The sequence below is a fragment of the Notolepis coatsorum genome, assembly GCF_963971535.1.
Source record: "Notolepis coatsorum genome assembly, chromosome: 15".
NCBI classification, from domain to species: Eukaryota; Metazoa; Chordata; class Actinopteri; order Aulopiformes; family Paralepididae; genus Notolepis; species Notolepis coatsorum.
In genome coordinates, this window is record NC_140179.1 from 106,728,227 (window position 1) to 106,744,810 (window position 16,584).

A 16,584-nucleotide genomic window follows, 5' to 3' on the forward strand; every position below is an offset into this window, starting at 1 on the left:
ACGACAATGACAAATGTGTTGTTTCTGTTTTTCTTTTTGACATAGTTGCGGAACACAGAACAAGTTAATTAACAACTCACCACCGTCTACAGCCCCCTACTGTAGCCTAGCCAGTCTCTTGAAACACTGCTATCTTCAAACTTCCATTCCTCTCGAAACTTTCTTTTGTTGGGTGGTGCCGCTCATCCTTTTCATCTGAGAAGACTGCGTGTGTTTTCTTTTTAGTGGCCGGCTTACTCCTTCCATTAACGTTATTATGCCGACGTTAGCTAATAACTATGTGTTGGGGATAATGGTTCCGCACGGACCATATTGTTTGTTACATTGCTGTCGGCAGTGTTGACATTGAGTTGATGTTAGCTGCTAGCTGGCTACCCGAATCCACAACAGCCAGGCAGCCAACCGTACAAAATACAGTCTCAGCCAATCACATTGATTTGTTAGTTAGCTCCACTCCATTGCGAATTAAAAGTTAGCCAGCCAGGACAGCCCGTATTAGCAAGCTACAGTTGCTAGGTAGCTAACGTTAGCCACCCGAAGATCGGTAGCTAGCTAACGTTAGCCACAGCTTCAAAAACTAATCAGCTAGCCAGCTAGATAACGTTAGACAACGCCTTGTGTAGTAAACTAAAGTGAATAGTTTACTGGGCCATTGTTTAATGCTTCAGTTGTGTTAAAAGAGGACCTGCACGCTTGCTATCTCCGGTGCAAATTATACGGGTCTGTGACAAGACGGGTCTGTGAGGGGGAGGGCACTGCGAGCAGCGTGTGTGTGCGTCAAGCTCACGTTTGATTGGTTAGAATGGTCAAAATGCCCTACGCATCTACAAATCATATTTTATACCAGGTAGCCAATTCCGTCAGACTCCAAATCAAAATGAAAAAAATAAAATAAAAATAAAAAATGAAATCCGTCTGGAGACGCTTTAATGCATGTTAGCCCCTGGCAGCCTTTTTATTGACAGCCTACATGTAGCCGCAACAGTTCCTTTCGAGCGTCGCTGCTGCAAGGAAGGAGCAATAAGTGGAAAACAATGTCAACATAATTGTACTTACAGATGTTGTGGTGTCCACAGTCTGATCCGTTGCCACAAGAAGAAGGTTTTGATCCAGATGTGAAGTCTTGGTCCAGTACAGTTCTGCCACAGAGACGTTAGAAAGAGACTTGTTTAATTGTATCCAACATGTCTCTGGTCCGACTCACAACAAAGCTAACACACTTGATCTTAGGGCTGGGCGATATGACGATATTATATAAATATCGGGTACAGTTAATTAATTATACACTTTTTAAACATATCGTGGATATCGTGATGTTTTGCCCAAGAGGATTGTGTCGCGTCAATCTGGTCCACACGTTCAAACTTTTGAACAACGCCGCCCCCACACACACACACTACTGCATCAAAGTTACTACTTATGATTAACAAAGGCATTCGTTTTGTGGCATTAACGTTATAGTTACACGTTCAATAACATCAGCGTATTTACCCGAACATAACAACGTCCGAGGACGACCTAGATAGATAGCAAGCATTACTCATTCATATCTCAGCCCGTGCTGAGTTGTGCCCATTCTGCGGTCTGTTAATAAAGTTTTCAATCAGACAGATGTATGGAAAGGCTTTTATTTAGGGCTGGGCGATATGGCCTAAATATGATATCACGATATTTTCTGACCTTTCGGCGATACACGATACACATCACGATGTTTTTCTTTTTTACCCCAAACAATTCATTATGAGGCTAACCAAGACAGTATTTGAGTTTGCAAGCTAACATTAAAGACAAAATAAAATACCCATGCATTTAGCATTTTTATATTAGATTTCGATTATATATTGCATATGAGATATTATATGATTTAGATATGAAATATGATGAATTGAAAATGGGGGACCCTGATGTAAACAAGACTAAAGTCTTTCTCTGGTCTGCATCCCCTTAACAATTGTATGTATTGAGCTGTACTGTACCCATTCTGCAATATGTTAAAGTTTTAAATCAATCAATCAATAAATAGCATTTTAGCATTTTTATGAAACTCCTGTATATATGTATGTCTCTAAATGTTTTGATGAATTGAAAATGGAGGACCCTTATGTAAAAAAGCCGAAAGTCTTTTTCTGGTCTTCATCCTCCTGTACTGTATTGTACCCATTCTGCAACCTTTTAATACAGTTTTCATTCATTCATTCTGACGGAAACATAATCATTTTGATTGACAGTCGAGTCTGCCAATACCGCTTGCACCCGCCCTGCTGTTCTTAGCACCAATCGGCAAGCGTTATTAGTTTTTGACTTCCTGAATGTCCCGTGTGCTGAATATCAACAAAGCTACTAACGTTAGCTCCCCGCGGCCGTCGAGTAGGAGACCAGTGCTTCACAGGATGACTAAATGAGGCATAATGATTTTACTACAACGAATGTTATAATAAAAGCCTTTCCATACATCTGTCTGATTGAAAACTTTATTAACAGACCGCGGAATGGGCATATCTCAGCACAGGCTGAGATATGAACGAGTAACGTGTGGACAGATTGACGCGACACAATCCTCTTGGGCAAAACATCACGATATCCACGATACGTTGAAAAAGTGTATCGTTAATGAACTGTACCCGATATTTATATAATATCGTCATATCGCCCAGCCCTACTTTTATTATAACATTCTTTGCAGTAAAATCATTATGCCTCGTTTAGTCATCTGCGGAGCGCTGGTAATCTACTCGTCGGCCGCGGGGAGCTAACGTTAGTAGCTTTGTTGTTGTGAGCACTCGTCAAAATCAATGGAGGACATTCTGGAAGTAAAAAAACGAATATGCGCTTGTCGATTGGTGCTAAGAACAGCAGGGCAGGTGCAAGCGGTGTGACGTAATTGGCAGACTCGACTGTCAATCAAAATTAGTCTGTTGCCGTCTGAATGAATGGAAACTTTATTAACAGATTGCAGAATGGGTACAATACAGTACAGCTCAATACAACAACAGTGGACTGGAGGATGAAGACCAGAAAAAGACTTTCGGATTTTTTACATAAGGGTCCTCCATTTTCAATTCATCAAAACATTTAGAGACATACAAATATACAGTAGTTTCATAAAAATGCTAAAATGCTATTGATTGATTTAAAACTTTATTAACATATTGCAGAATGGGTACAGTACAGCTCAATACATACAATTGTTAAGGGGATGCAGACCAGAGAAAGACTTTCATCTTGTTTACATCAGGGTCCCCCCATTTTCAATTCATCATATTTCATATCTAAATCATATAATATCTCATTGCTAAATATATGCAATATATAATCTAATAATCCAATAATCTAAATCTAATATATAATATAAAAATGCTAAATGCATGGGTATTTTATTTCGTCTTTAATGTTAGCTTGCAAACCCAAATACTGTCTTGGAAAGCCTCAATGAATTTTTGGGGGAAAAAAGAAAAACATTGTGATGTGTATCGTGTATCGCCGAAAGGTCAGAAATTATCGTGATATCTTATTTAGGCCATATCGCCCAGCCCTACTTGATCAAATGTGTTCCGTTTACGTTAAGCTGTAGCTAGGGATGTCCCGATCCCGATGAGTTTAAGACGTGAACATGGTCATGTTTGTTGAATAATAAATTTAAAAAAAAAATTAAAAAAAATAATAATCCGATCACGTGATTTTCCGAAGATCGGGATTTTTTTTAACCTTTTTTTTTTATTCAACAAACATGACCATGTTCAGGTCTTAAACTCATACTGAGGCCTTAGTTTTGGTTTTAAATTGCATATCATCATTCATTTATTTATTGTCACACCTAGAGCAGAAGAATTTTGCCAAAACAAACGCATTTCCTTTGATTTAATTATACATCAAATGATTTATGTCAATGCCTCGCTTGAATGAAGTTAACTTTTCACCTGGATAACGTCAACATTCAGGGTGAATGTAATGTGAGAAATTGGGATAAAAAAAAATTACTACATTTCTTTTTTTTATCGGATCGGGAAAGATCGGTATCGGTAGATACTCAAAATCACATGATCGGGAGCAAACAAATGTGATCGGGACATCCCTAGCTGTAGCCCTATTTTCTAAAATTTCTCCTAAAGGTAGATGCCCAAGTAAATGGAAGATTGCTACACTTCTACAAGGTCAATTTGCATGTTCTTGGTATCTAGGGCAGTGGTTCTCAAACACACTAGTGGTACTTGGTGGTACTGCTGGTGGTACTTGAAAACATTTAATAATTTCTTCTTTTTTTTATAATAATTATTATATATTTTTTTGCAGTCATGCCACTGAACTTAGAAGCAGGCCAGGCCAGTGTTTCTAGTTGTGGTGGCGCGATAGTTAGATAACCTAAGTGGGGAACAACCAGGAGATCAATGTGACAGAGTAATGCAGTCTAAACAGTCATAAATCTTTTATTCAACTTCAGCCCTGATCATAACTATTTTTATTTTTAGATTTTTTGTAATGTCAGATAAAAAATGAAATACTCCCACTTTTCTGAAAAGAGTTGTTGTTAAATCTGACATTACAAAAAAATCCATCAAAATCTGTGTTTGTTGCTAATCATTGACACATGCCTAGCCTGTAATAATCCCCCCCAGAAAAATTTACTTTGCAAATTTTGATATATTGAAAATATTTTACTTTTTGTGGTTTTTTTTTTCAATAATTTGTGATGCCCATCACAAACACTGGAATTTAAAGGGTAAAAAGAAAAAAAATCCTGCACCAGAATGCAGGAAATTAAGTCTTTGTAACAAAATAATTCCTGGTGGGGGACCCCCACTTAGAAAGTGGCCTGACTGGGGCTATATTTCACACTATATTTCCCAGCCTGAATTATTTCCCCAGTCCTGCCCTGCTTATGTGAGTTGTCAATGGACAACAACGTGTGTGTGTGTGTGCGCACGCGCAAAATTAGAGCCCGCCACCCGCCAATGGCGGGCAGATTTTACGTTTGGCGAGTGAGACTGAGAGGTCTGTCCGCCATGTGGCGGGCACCCACGTGAAAACCGATCGAAAAACATGATCCAATTCTTAGCGGAGTTCTCACTCGCTGTCTCAAGCACACAGACATGCAGCCAGGGTTAGAAATTAACATTTTTTTTCAAGGGCTTTTTTTGCCCCCCTTAATTGATTTTCGGGGGCTTTTTTTTGTATTTCGGGGGCACTGAATTTTTATGATAAACGGTAGGGGTGGGACGGTTCACAAAATGGACGGTTTGGTTCGTATCACGATTTTGGGGTCACGGTTTTCAGTTCGATATATGTTAATTTTTATTAAAAAAAATGTAACACTCAAATCTAAACATGCTTCTCATTTATTAAAAATAAAATAAAAGGTTTACAGTGTTTACAGCCTTAAATAATGTTTGGCACACAAAGACCGAACTGACTGAAAAATATAGGCTACATTTGTCAAAGTATTAACTTAGTGCAAACAAACAATATGCTCAGCCAGCACTAGACTTTCCTTTCTTTAATATAAACACACAACAACAATGTCAACCATGTTTAAATTCCCTGATTGTCAGTTCTTAATGGAAAGATTCGTTTTCTGCTTGAAATTATTATGTTTCCGTCTACATTTATTTAGACTAACATTATTTAAATATTGAGTGCAACTGTGGTGGATTACGTAATTCGGTGAGTTGGAACTATCTATGGGTTGGCGCGGGTCCCCACGGACATTTTAGCGTCACGGACCACCAGCTCAGGCGGCAATGTTATCAGCTCTGAATAGTCCCGGTTGGAGTTAGTAAAACACAGTTGTATGTTAGCCTTCTTGGATGTTGAATAAACGCCTATCATTGTCTTTAAACACCCCGCCTCTCAGACTCCCATTTCCTCCTCTGCTACAGTAGCTAGTAGCTACGGTGACATTTCATTGACTGTACAGTATTAGCTTGCGGGCTGCGTCGGGCTACCATAGTTAAAACGTGCGTTGTGTTTACAAACTCCTAACGCTATGGCAAGATGTCTGTAGGCCTATGTAATGTTAATGGCTATGTTTTTAAAGTCGTAATGAAGATTGATTTATATTGTGCGTGCCATTTTTACACAAACTGACTAGCACCTGGCTGGCTGCAGTGCTGCTGCTGCCTGCAGCCAGTGCAGAACACCGGCTCCGCCAAATAATTTTTTTTATTTGCGCGTCATCTGAATTGTACGATACACATACGCTCCATTACCGGATAAATATATATAATTAGTAAACTGTCGGGGGCATTAAGTGCCCCCCTTAACTGATTTTCGGGGGCATTTTGTCCATTTTCAAGGGCATTATGCCCCAAGCCCCCGTTAATTTCGAACCCTGCATGCAGCGCACTGCTCCTCCTCCTCCTGCCCCTCCCAAACCCGTGTAAACACAGAGGCTATTGCCTCGGGCAGTCTGCCGTCTGCTCTAGTCTATTGGGACCTCCGTGAGCTAACGTTAGCTACAGTTACAAAATGACCCAGTCAACTATTCACTTTTAGTTTAATACATGAGGCATTGTCTAACGTTATCTAGCCGGCTAGCTACTGATAGCTCCTGATATCAACAAATGCTCCAGCAATAGTCTAGTAGTGCATAATACCTCTGTTGGCTAGGTAGCTCACGTTAGCTCACGTTAGCTCACTACGAAATGTCCCAGTAAACTAAATTGTTCACTGAGGCGTTGTCTTAACGTTATCTAGCCGGCTAGCAGTAGCTACAGATAGCTCCTGATGTCAATGTCTTATAACATTGATTCGATGCGTATTCAAGCCCCTGGCTTCCATCGCATGACGGCATGCTGAATGTAGAGTATAGGGTTCAGCTGCAGCGCCGGAGAATTCTTGCTGGAGCTGGAGGCTACTTGAGTATACACACAGACAGTGGAGCTGTTTGCAGATAGCGAGCATTTTGACTTGTTGCGTGGTGGCGATGTCTCGCAGAGAATACAACTACAAACAAGTATGATTATATAATATATATATTTTATTAAAAAAATTTAAATTAAAACATTTTGGCTGGTAAGAAATATGCTTGGCGGGTAGATTTTTCCCATCTACCCGCCACTGGCCGGTGAGTCAAAAGGTGAATTGTGTGTGTGTGTGTGTGTGTAGGACAATTGCTTGCTGTGAGAGAGAGAGAATTAAGTACATTTGCTGAAATACAGTTGTTCTTAATTTTCTCACTTTTAGTTATTATGTTCTCAATGCCCCTTGCATTGTATGAGTTGTGTGGAAGAGTTTGCTAGTTCTAGTGCTACCCCTTTGTACATTGTGGCTGTGTCTGACAAAAGTTAACAATAAATAATGGTATTAGGAATACATTTGCCTCTTGCGTGTACTGTGCATAGCTGAATAGACTGTATTTTAACGTCGGCCATATGGTGGTACAGAGCCAGCTACGTTCTCAGGTGGTACTTGGTGTAAAAAGTTTGAGAACCACTGATCTAGGGGGTATGTATTCCCAGTGTCAGAAATATTGTGTCTGTTACTAGGCTTGAGTGAATTGTGATGAAACAAAGAGAATATAAATTATGAATTCTTTTTATTGCATCTTTGCCGGTGAATAACACCATGTTACAATTGTGCAACCACCGAGCTCGTTCACTGAGCTCATTCCCCACCTTCTTGAGATCAAGTGTACAAAAAAAATCTAAGCAAATGAATAAAGGGAAGATGATTAAACACAAGGATTTGTAGATACAGTAATAAATTATAATTCATTTTAATTATAAATTCATATTTGACCTTGAACTTGATCTTATTATGGCCATCACCTCTATGGATAGGGGGAAAGCTCCTGTTTCCAATGGCAGTGTTAAATCTGGATTTAGTCATGGGCCTATACAGACTGTATTTCATTTTGAGACTACGATATCTTACAATATTTGTCACTTAACCACGGAAGGGGTGGTGTTTATCTCCCTCTCGTTTCTCTTAGGAGTGTGTTAACACTTTGGATGCCAGCGACGCGTTTTGTCGTTAGTTCATGCCGACCTTTGAATGCCACCAACGCTATATATCGTTTGTTTGTCGTATTTTTTTTATTGGCGATTTGAATTCATATTTCATCAATCAAGCCTCAGGTTAGTGTTGCAGACTCTCTGAGCTCAATTGGGAAGATACCGCCCCCTATCGTCTCTCCCTGTGTAACTGCGCCCCATTAGTTTAGACTGATGGGGGGGGGGGGGGGGGGCGGGCCAGCGTCCTCATGTTACTTTTCCGTCAAGCCAACTGAAGAGACCAAGTGATCGCCGGCCCGGAAAACGCGCGGAATATATATTTACAGTACCCAATGCTGAATCAATAAACGCGATCGATATTTGGAATGGCGATCAGGAATTGGAATAATCTTTTTGGAGAACATCTGATCTGAGGTAAGGAATCTATTTTACCAAGGGCGGCTAGGTGGTGTAGTGGGCAAGGCGCTCACATCCAATGCTGGAGACGCTGGGTTCGATCCCAGCGCTCCACATTGCTTTCAGTTTAGCTGGTCGTCCGTACTAATACACATTGGCAGTATTAGGGGGTGGGAAACTGATGGGTGGGGATCGGACGTTGTGGACAGTGACTCCTACAGGTCGGTTGGTGCGCCTGCACAGTAGAATCAGGAAGCGATGGGGGCGGCGTCCCTCCAAAGCGCAGACCCCTGACGCTGAAAGATCACGCTGCGCAGGTGAAAAGATGCGACGGCTGCTACCTCGAGTATCGGAGGGGACTCGTGCAATGTATGGCTTCGTCCACATTGCAGCCGGCTTGTGGGAGGCATGAAACAGCGTTCGAGATAGGAGAGGGTTGAATTGGATGATACGAAATTGGGGGATGGGAGAAAAAGTAGATACAAAAAAAGAAATCTATTTTACCAGTCTTGGGGTAATCAGAGCTTTTTTCACAGATATATCAACGTGTCCCATATGTGTGTGTGTGTGTGTGTCATTTATTTGTTATTTAAATACGTGTATTTGACAATTTTTTTATCCGCAACATTTTATTTTATTTATGGATTAAAAACACACAACAAGGATCCAAAGGATAACATGAGAAAGAGTAAGACCCTTATTTCCGGCATGGTCCCAAGAATAGTTATTTATTACCCTCTTCCACCCGGAACCTATTTTCTGAAAATCTGCCTAAAATATATACCTAAGTAAATGGAATATTGCTCCACTTCTACATTTGCATATTATTGGTATCTAGGGACATCTATGGACCTCAGTGAATGTATTTCCAGTGTCAGAAATATTGTGTCTATTACTAGGCTTGCTTAAATTGTGAATATGAATTTTCTTTGCATCTTTGACAGTACTACTTCTGTAGATGCAGTACTGAATTCTCCCATCCGGACCAATGCAATTTGAAATATTATTATAGAATGTAGAATAACAGGCTTATAAATTACCTTATTATAGCCAATTCACACATTTATATATATATATATATATATATATATTATCTTTCAAATGCCCGAGTTCAATTTGGATTTAGTATCACCAGGAGTGCATGAGAACAGATAATGAAATCTACTGTAATGTACAGTAGCTTTTTTTATTTTTATCAGGGTGGCACCATTTTGAAACTATTTTCAAATCTAATTGTTGCTGAATGCTAACAATAGGGAGGAGAAACTAACTGCGTTTTCAAATTTGTCAAAAACATTAACTTTTGTGGTAGAATTATCCCGAATAATAACAGTTATTGAAATAATTCATAGAGAACTCCCAACGCAGAACCAGACCTATGGATCTCAGTTACAAAATGGCAAAAAAAAACTACAATTCCCAGTCCCCCGGTTTTACAAAATAGTCACCTCTCGCGGATTATATAGATATTTAGAAGAGGAAAATCGATCTATATAGCACTTTAACCTATTCCTAAACTAACGTATTGATGATAATATACATTCCAAATTTGCTGTTGCGACATGTTCATGATGTTTATACTTAAATACGTTTGAAATTAAAATCGCTAGTTTTATAGAACAGTCCAGAAATATTGATTTGACCATTATGTCATTTGCGGTCCGCCGACGGACCGCACGGGCGGAAGAGGTTAAATATTAAGTTTGGAATATTTCTCTCTTTTTTTTTTTACAACCGAGGTAGGTAGATTACATTTTTAGAGACTAAAGTACCGAAAAAAGGTACCGTTGGGTACCGGTATCGATTCAAATGTGAAGGTACCCATCCCTACCCTCCATTAGGGGTGGGAATCGCCAGAGACCTCACGATACGATACTATCACGATACTTGCATCGCGATAAATATATCGCGATACGCTGAGTATTGCACAAAAAAAAATGTTTTATCTAATAAAATAAAGTTCAGTCTGTTCATCTCACTTCAATCATTTTTATTGCAGAACATGGTATTTTCTCAAGCAGACAGATGTAAACAATGTAATCTGTGTTGCATGTACCTGACAAACTGAACTGTTTGTATTAGAGTCATATTCCAATTTAACTGAATGCACATGTGTGTGGACTACTGTACTATTACAGGTGTTGAAATGAACAATGCAACTTCCTTACACATTTTATTTTATTTAATTTTTTATGAATAATTAAATATCGATACTTGGCGTCCCTGTATCGATACAGTATCACCACGCAAAGTATCGCGATACTACTACGTATCGATTTTTCCCCCCACCCCTACCCTCCATAGTCAATATCTTCACCAAGCGGTGCGTCAGCAAGGCACACAGGATTCTGAACGACCCCAGCCACCCCAACCACAAACTGTCTGGCAGACGGTACCGGAATCTCAGATCCACCTTCAAAAGAACTCTGAACAGCTACTTCCACCGGGCCAATAGGCTACGGACTGAGAGACTCTGAACCATCATGGTCACGTACAAAATGTCTTGTTAAAGTTATATTGTATAGTATAGGATAATTTTAAGTCCATTTGTTGTATTGCAATGTATTGTATTTGTATGTATATAATGTATACGTGCACACTACTACGGTTGAGGAGCCAAGGAAAACCAGAATATCACGTTTTCGGAATGTATATACATTCTAAAAGCTGTGACAATAAATAAATCTATCTATCTACACACAGCAACCGCTTTAAACCATCACTTTAAACAATCACTTTAAAACAAATGTCCCTTTAAATAATTGGAAGTCACTTTAAAAGGAAGGAGGTATTTTATAGTATAGTTTAGATACATTAAGTACAACAATTACAGAGTTAAAATTGTAAATTGTATATTGTATAAAAGCGCTATATAAATGTAATTAATTATTATTATTATTAGTGTACATAGGAACCAGTTTCTGAGGAACAAAGCATGACTTTTTGTATCATGCACATCATGTGTCTTACCTATCTTTGATTTTTTTCTATGTCTAATCGATGCGGCCATGACCACCCACATTTCACTGTATGCCGAAGGTTATCCTATAACCCTAGTTATATGAATTATGGCGTAGTGTGGCCATGACCCCGCTTATATATGAGCGGATGTGGGTGTGGTCAGGCAGGTGGGTGCGTACACGTGGGTGAAAGTTTTCATGATAGTATATGATTAAAGGGATAGTTCCAGAAGGCAGAGCGCAAAGCCATAAATGAAATATAACCTGGTATGTATGTGACAAATAAACCTCTTGATTCTTCAAATGACTGTAATGGTTCTCTTTTGTTTTTTTTGTAAACAAAGTTGCTGATGTAAGGGCAAACATCACCCCCTCCTCGCTGTCCAGTTATCCAATCTTCCTTGAGCAGTTTTTCGCCTGTCTCCCTGACAGACCTAGTCTCTGGTTCTGTCCCAGTTTATTTTAAAGTAACGTTGCATTCTTCTGTACACAGCGCATACTGAACCGAAGTTCCAACCGAAACAGTTCGGTGAGAATACGTGTACCGTATATATATACGGTATATATATATATTAGAGCTAGGCCGCTAACGTGCTGCGTTAACGCGAGACTAGTATTGCGCGATAATATAATTGACACTGTTAATCTTTTTCTCAACGTTGGGTCTGAATTGTCCTTAAATACTTGCCGTAGTTCCCAGCTGTGGTACCAGGAAGTGATTGCACTACCGGAGCTGTAGTCAGAATAATGTGTTAAACTAAAGTAGTGGTCCGGTAATCATTATTATACAGGTGAGGTTAAGAAGTCCTCAGGATCTAACACAATTCGGCGATGACGTCTGAATCTGCGCAATGCAAGAAAGAAGAAGTCCGTTGCGAGCTTTGTTTACATTATTAACGTTAGCGAGTTAGCATGTTAGCTCACGTTGATCGGGCGGCACTTGGAAACATCTACAAGAGGAGGAAATCCACTTTACACACTAAAGGAAGGATCGACTGGACTATCGTGAGTGTTTACAACAGAAATGGCTTGGGTTATTGGAAATATTGGACCGTTTGATGACAATGTAGCCCCTTTCGTGACTGTGATGCACGGAGTGAATCCACAGTCACTTGCTCCTCAATAGGAAACCAACCTAGATTTACCATGAAGGACTGGTTCTGGCCGAGCCGTTCGTTATACAAGAATCACAGAGACGTTTCAAAGGTGCTCAAAACGGCATTATTTCCGCCGTTGGGTGATCACAGCGCATGCGCACCATCCCGTATCTCTGTCCGAAACCCTTGTGCAACTGTGAGTACCTTTGTAATTTCTCTGTGATACTTGTATAACGAACGGTTCGGCCAGAACCAGTCCTTCATGGTAAATCTAGGTTGGTTTCCTATTGAGGAGCAAGTGACTGTGGATTCACTCGGTGCATCAGTCACGAAAGGGGCTAATGACAATGTGGAGCAATATTAAATGAAAATGGGGGACCCTGATGTAAACAAGACAAACGTCTTTCTCTGGTCTGCATCCCCTTAACAATTGTATGTATTGAGCCGTACTGTATTGTACCCATTCTGCAATCTGTTAAATAACGTATTCATTCATTCATTCATTCATGGAACTGTTACACTGAGCTTGCACTGAATTAGTTGAGAAACCTGCTTCTGCAGCAGTCTGTGTGTGAGCAACCAGTCAGCAGCATTGTGAATTTAGAGATTCACTAAAAGACACATTGAGAGACAGGTTTGTGTGTGGATTAAGAAATGAAGGTGCACAGAAGAAACTACTGACAGAGTGATTTGACACTGGAGAGAGCTGTCAATATCAGTGTAACAATGTTAATGGCATCAAAGGAAGGGCACAGAAAATTACGATAAATCTGGTTTTAAAAGAAACACTGGAAATTACAAAAAGAAGAGACATGTCCATGCTGTTGAACAAGGAGATATAACAGCTAGTGACTCCTCAGATGAAGAGGAGAGGATAAATCTCCTCCTCTGGTCATTATTTGGGTAGAACACACCTATTTTGAATGCCTTCGGCAGATTTTTTTTTTTAGCAATTTTTATCTAGATTAATTCCAGGATTGCAGGTAGATTAATCTAGAAAATCTATGCCCAGCTCTAATATATATATATATATGTGCAGGTGTATAAGTAGGTATATGGAAGCATTATATGCAGATATATTCAGACGGATATGGATATATATATATGCCGTAAATATAAATGGATATATCCAGCACTATTGTACATGCTATCATACAGAGTTATATGGGTAGACCAGGGAACAAACTTAACTTTTTGACTTACCAGCCATTTAGCTGGTAGATTTTTAAAAGTACCAGCCGGGCAGATTTTTTACTAGCCAAAAATTATAAATAGCTTTTTAGTATTATTATGTTATGTGTTATTATTACATATAATACTCTCATATGCTATTTTCAATTAATATCATAAACATCATAAGGAATATTAGCATAATTTTGAGTGGACTGAAGGAATGAGTCAGCGTTAATAGTTTTAAATGCAAATAATTTATTGAAACATAGAAGTGGGGTCGGGACACACACACACACTGTGTTTCAACTCACCACCCCCGCATCATATTGTAGTCCGTCTTCAAACTTCCACTCCTCTCAAAAAAATTTATATTTGAATATCAACATTATCTGTCCATCCTCAGTAATCCTCAGTTTACTATAATATACTCCTGTCCTGAGTCCTGACTAGTGACTCCGTCATCTTTCCAAACGCACGCACACACACAGGGAAGGGGAGAGTGCCCCCCCCCCCGCCCCATTTCCCTTTCCTCAGTGCTGTTTATGGCTCTGTCTCGTCTGATCATCAGGATTAGCTTGTTATCTTACGTTAACGTTGTAGTGATTGGTACATAAACGTTAATTTCGGGCGATGTGAGCATAAAGGAATGGCGACGGTGCAAAGCATGTAGCTGCATTGGACTCGTTGTGAGAAGAAAAAAAAAACATCACCGACTTATTTCGCGTCTGTAGGCGCACTGCTGTGTTAAGCTGCTGCTCTGTTTTCAAGAAACAAGTGGGCGGATATCATATGACTCGCGGAGTTGCTAGAGGGTTTTCAAAATAAGAGTATCATATTAACACTTTGATCGCCATGGTTCAAATTCATAATTTACCATCCCTAGCCAGCTCTATTTGTCTATGGAGAAGTTCCCCTTCTTTGCAGGGCTATAACTTTTTAAATTCTATTGCTAAATTGCCATTATTATGGCCCATTCAATGTCCTATATCCATTGTTCAGGGTGTAGCAACGATATACTTTTTCATTCACATATTCATACTAAAATATGGTCTAAAGTATAAGTACGTTTTTATCGTTTTCTGCAGCTTTCTCCAGAACTTGATTTATAGCTCCAAATGCATTATATTGATGATCAATTACAGTTTGGTAGCGATCGGTGGCAGATGAAAAATTTCAACTGGACGTGGTTCTAGAAGTTACTAGTACGTATCATCTGATATTGACCGGATGGGCGAGGGGGCGTTTATAATTCCGTGGGCAACGTTATACCATTCGTCTAGTGTGGGTCATATGGTCATCAGAGCAGTTTATATGGAATACGTTAGAAAATAACGCTGGATCTTACCGTATGTTCCTCGCGCCGTTGGGGGATGAGCGTGGAGTAGACAGTTTTCGATTATGGGATGTTGATCCTGATGAACCATTTCCAGGTTGTATAATACTATATACGTCCAAATAACGTTGTTTATTGAGTTAGGGCGAGCGATTTATTTTTTTGTTTTGATCAAATTTTTTATTATTATTCACATGAAACAAGACAACACATTAACCACAATCACAATACATAGAACTTCACAAGAAAATAACAAAAACAATAATAATAATACAGACTAACAATTTAAGAGGTTAAAGTCAACACTTATAAAGTCATAATGTTTACAGATTAAAGTCAACATTTCCATACTTGTTTCCATGCAGTCCAAACAGCTCTTCTCCTGGTCCAGCTGTGATGGTTTCATGCAGTCCACCAAACAGACAGACGGTTCTCTCAAACCAAGGTGTGAGAGGCTATGAGGGGTGGTCATATTCAGACCAATCTTGGGGGGGGGAAGTAAGGAAAGAAATATCAGTACATTTTACATTCATCCTAACAAACAAAGGTCTAACCTTTCAGTTGAAATTCATCAGGAACACAGAAAGCCAAGCAATAACGAAGGTTATCCTATAACCCTAGTTATGAGTAATAGCGAGCGCTTTGCTCTATTGGAACTATCCCTTTAATCATACTATCATGAAAACTTTCACCACGTGTACGCACCCATCTGCCTGACCACTCCCACATCCGCTCCTATATAAGCGGGGTCATGGCCATACAATCAGCTGCTTCCCCAGTCTTTCACCGCCGAAACGGAAGACCGTGGGGTCCTCAGTGAGTCAGAGCAAAGCGCTCGCTATTACACATATAACTAGGGTTATAGGATAACCTTCGTTATATTTCGTATATAGCTTACGCTTTGCTCTATTGGAACACAAGAGCTGAGCAGAGCGGAAGCCCGACAGATGTACCCGCTGAGGTCCCATGTAGTACAGGCCCTGTAACTCACGGACATGTCTCTTGGCCAGCAAGAAAAAGCGCCTGTGACATTTTCAAATGGCCGGGGGAATCCTGTGTCCCACCTATCCTGATTTGGTGTGGGAGACAGGAAAATCGCCCCCACGCCCCCAGCCCAAATTTTCAGAGAAAACTGCATAAACTCCAAGCAAGAAGGCGCCCCCAGCATTTGTAGCTGTGAGTTCACATAGCACACGTCGTATCCTCCAAACTGCAGTGAAGTAAACCCACGTTTTGTTAAACAAAAACATTGTTATTAACCAAAACATTCAGGGGGGGGAGGAAGAGTGGGGCATAGTGTAATGTCCTACCTGACCCCCGGATGCAGGATGAATGGCCGCAACAAATGGCTGGTCCACCATGTTGACGAGGCCTCTTGCTGGCGGGGCCAGAAGTGGCGACGATTGGAGCCTCGCCCACATCCTGCGGCCGGCCATGGTACAGGCCGATGACATCTTCTGCCAGACACCGACACCGAGTCAGAGTGCTCAGGGCCCGCTACTTCCCCACGGCTAACGCCAATGGTTTAGCACAAGCTAACAGCTAACTCCAGGCTGACTGTTAGCACTAAGCTAACGTTTCTAGCCTTCATAGGCCCACCGTCGGCACTGACCAACGGCCAGCTACCGGCTAACAGCTAGCTCTTACCGGCCTAACGATAGCTACCGGCTAACGCA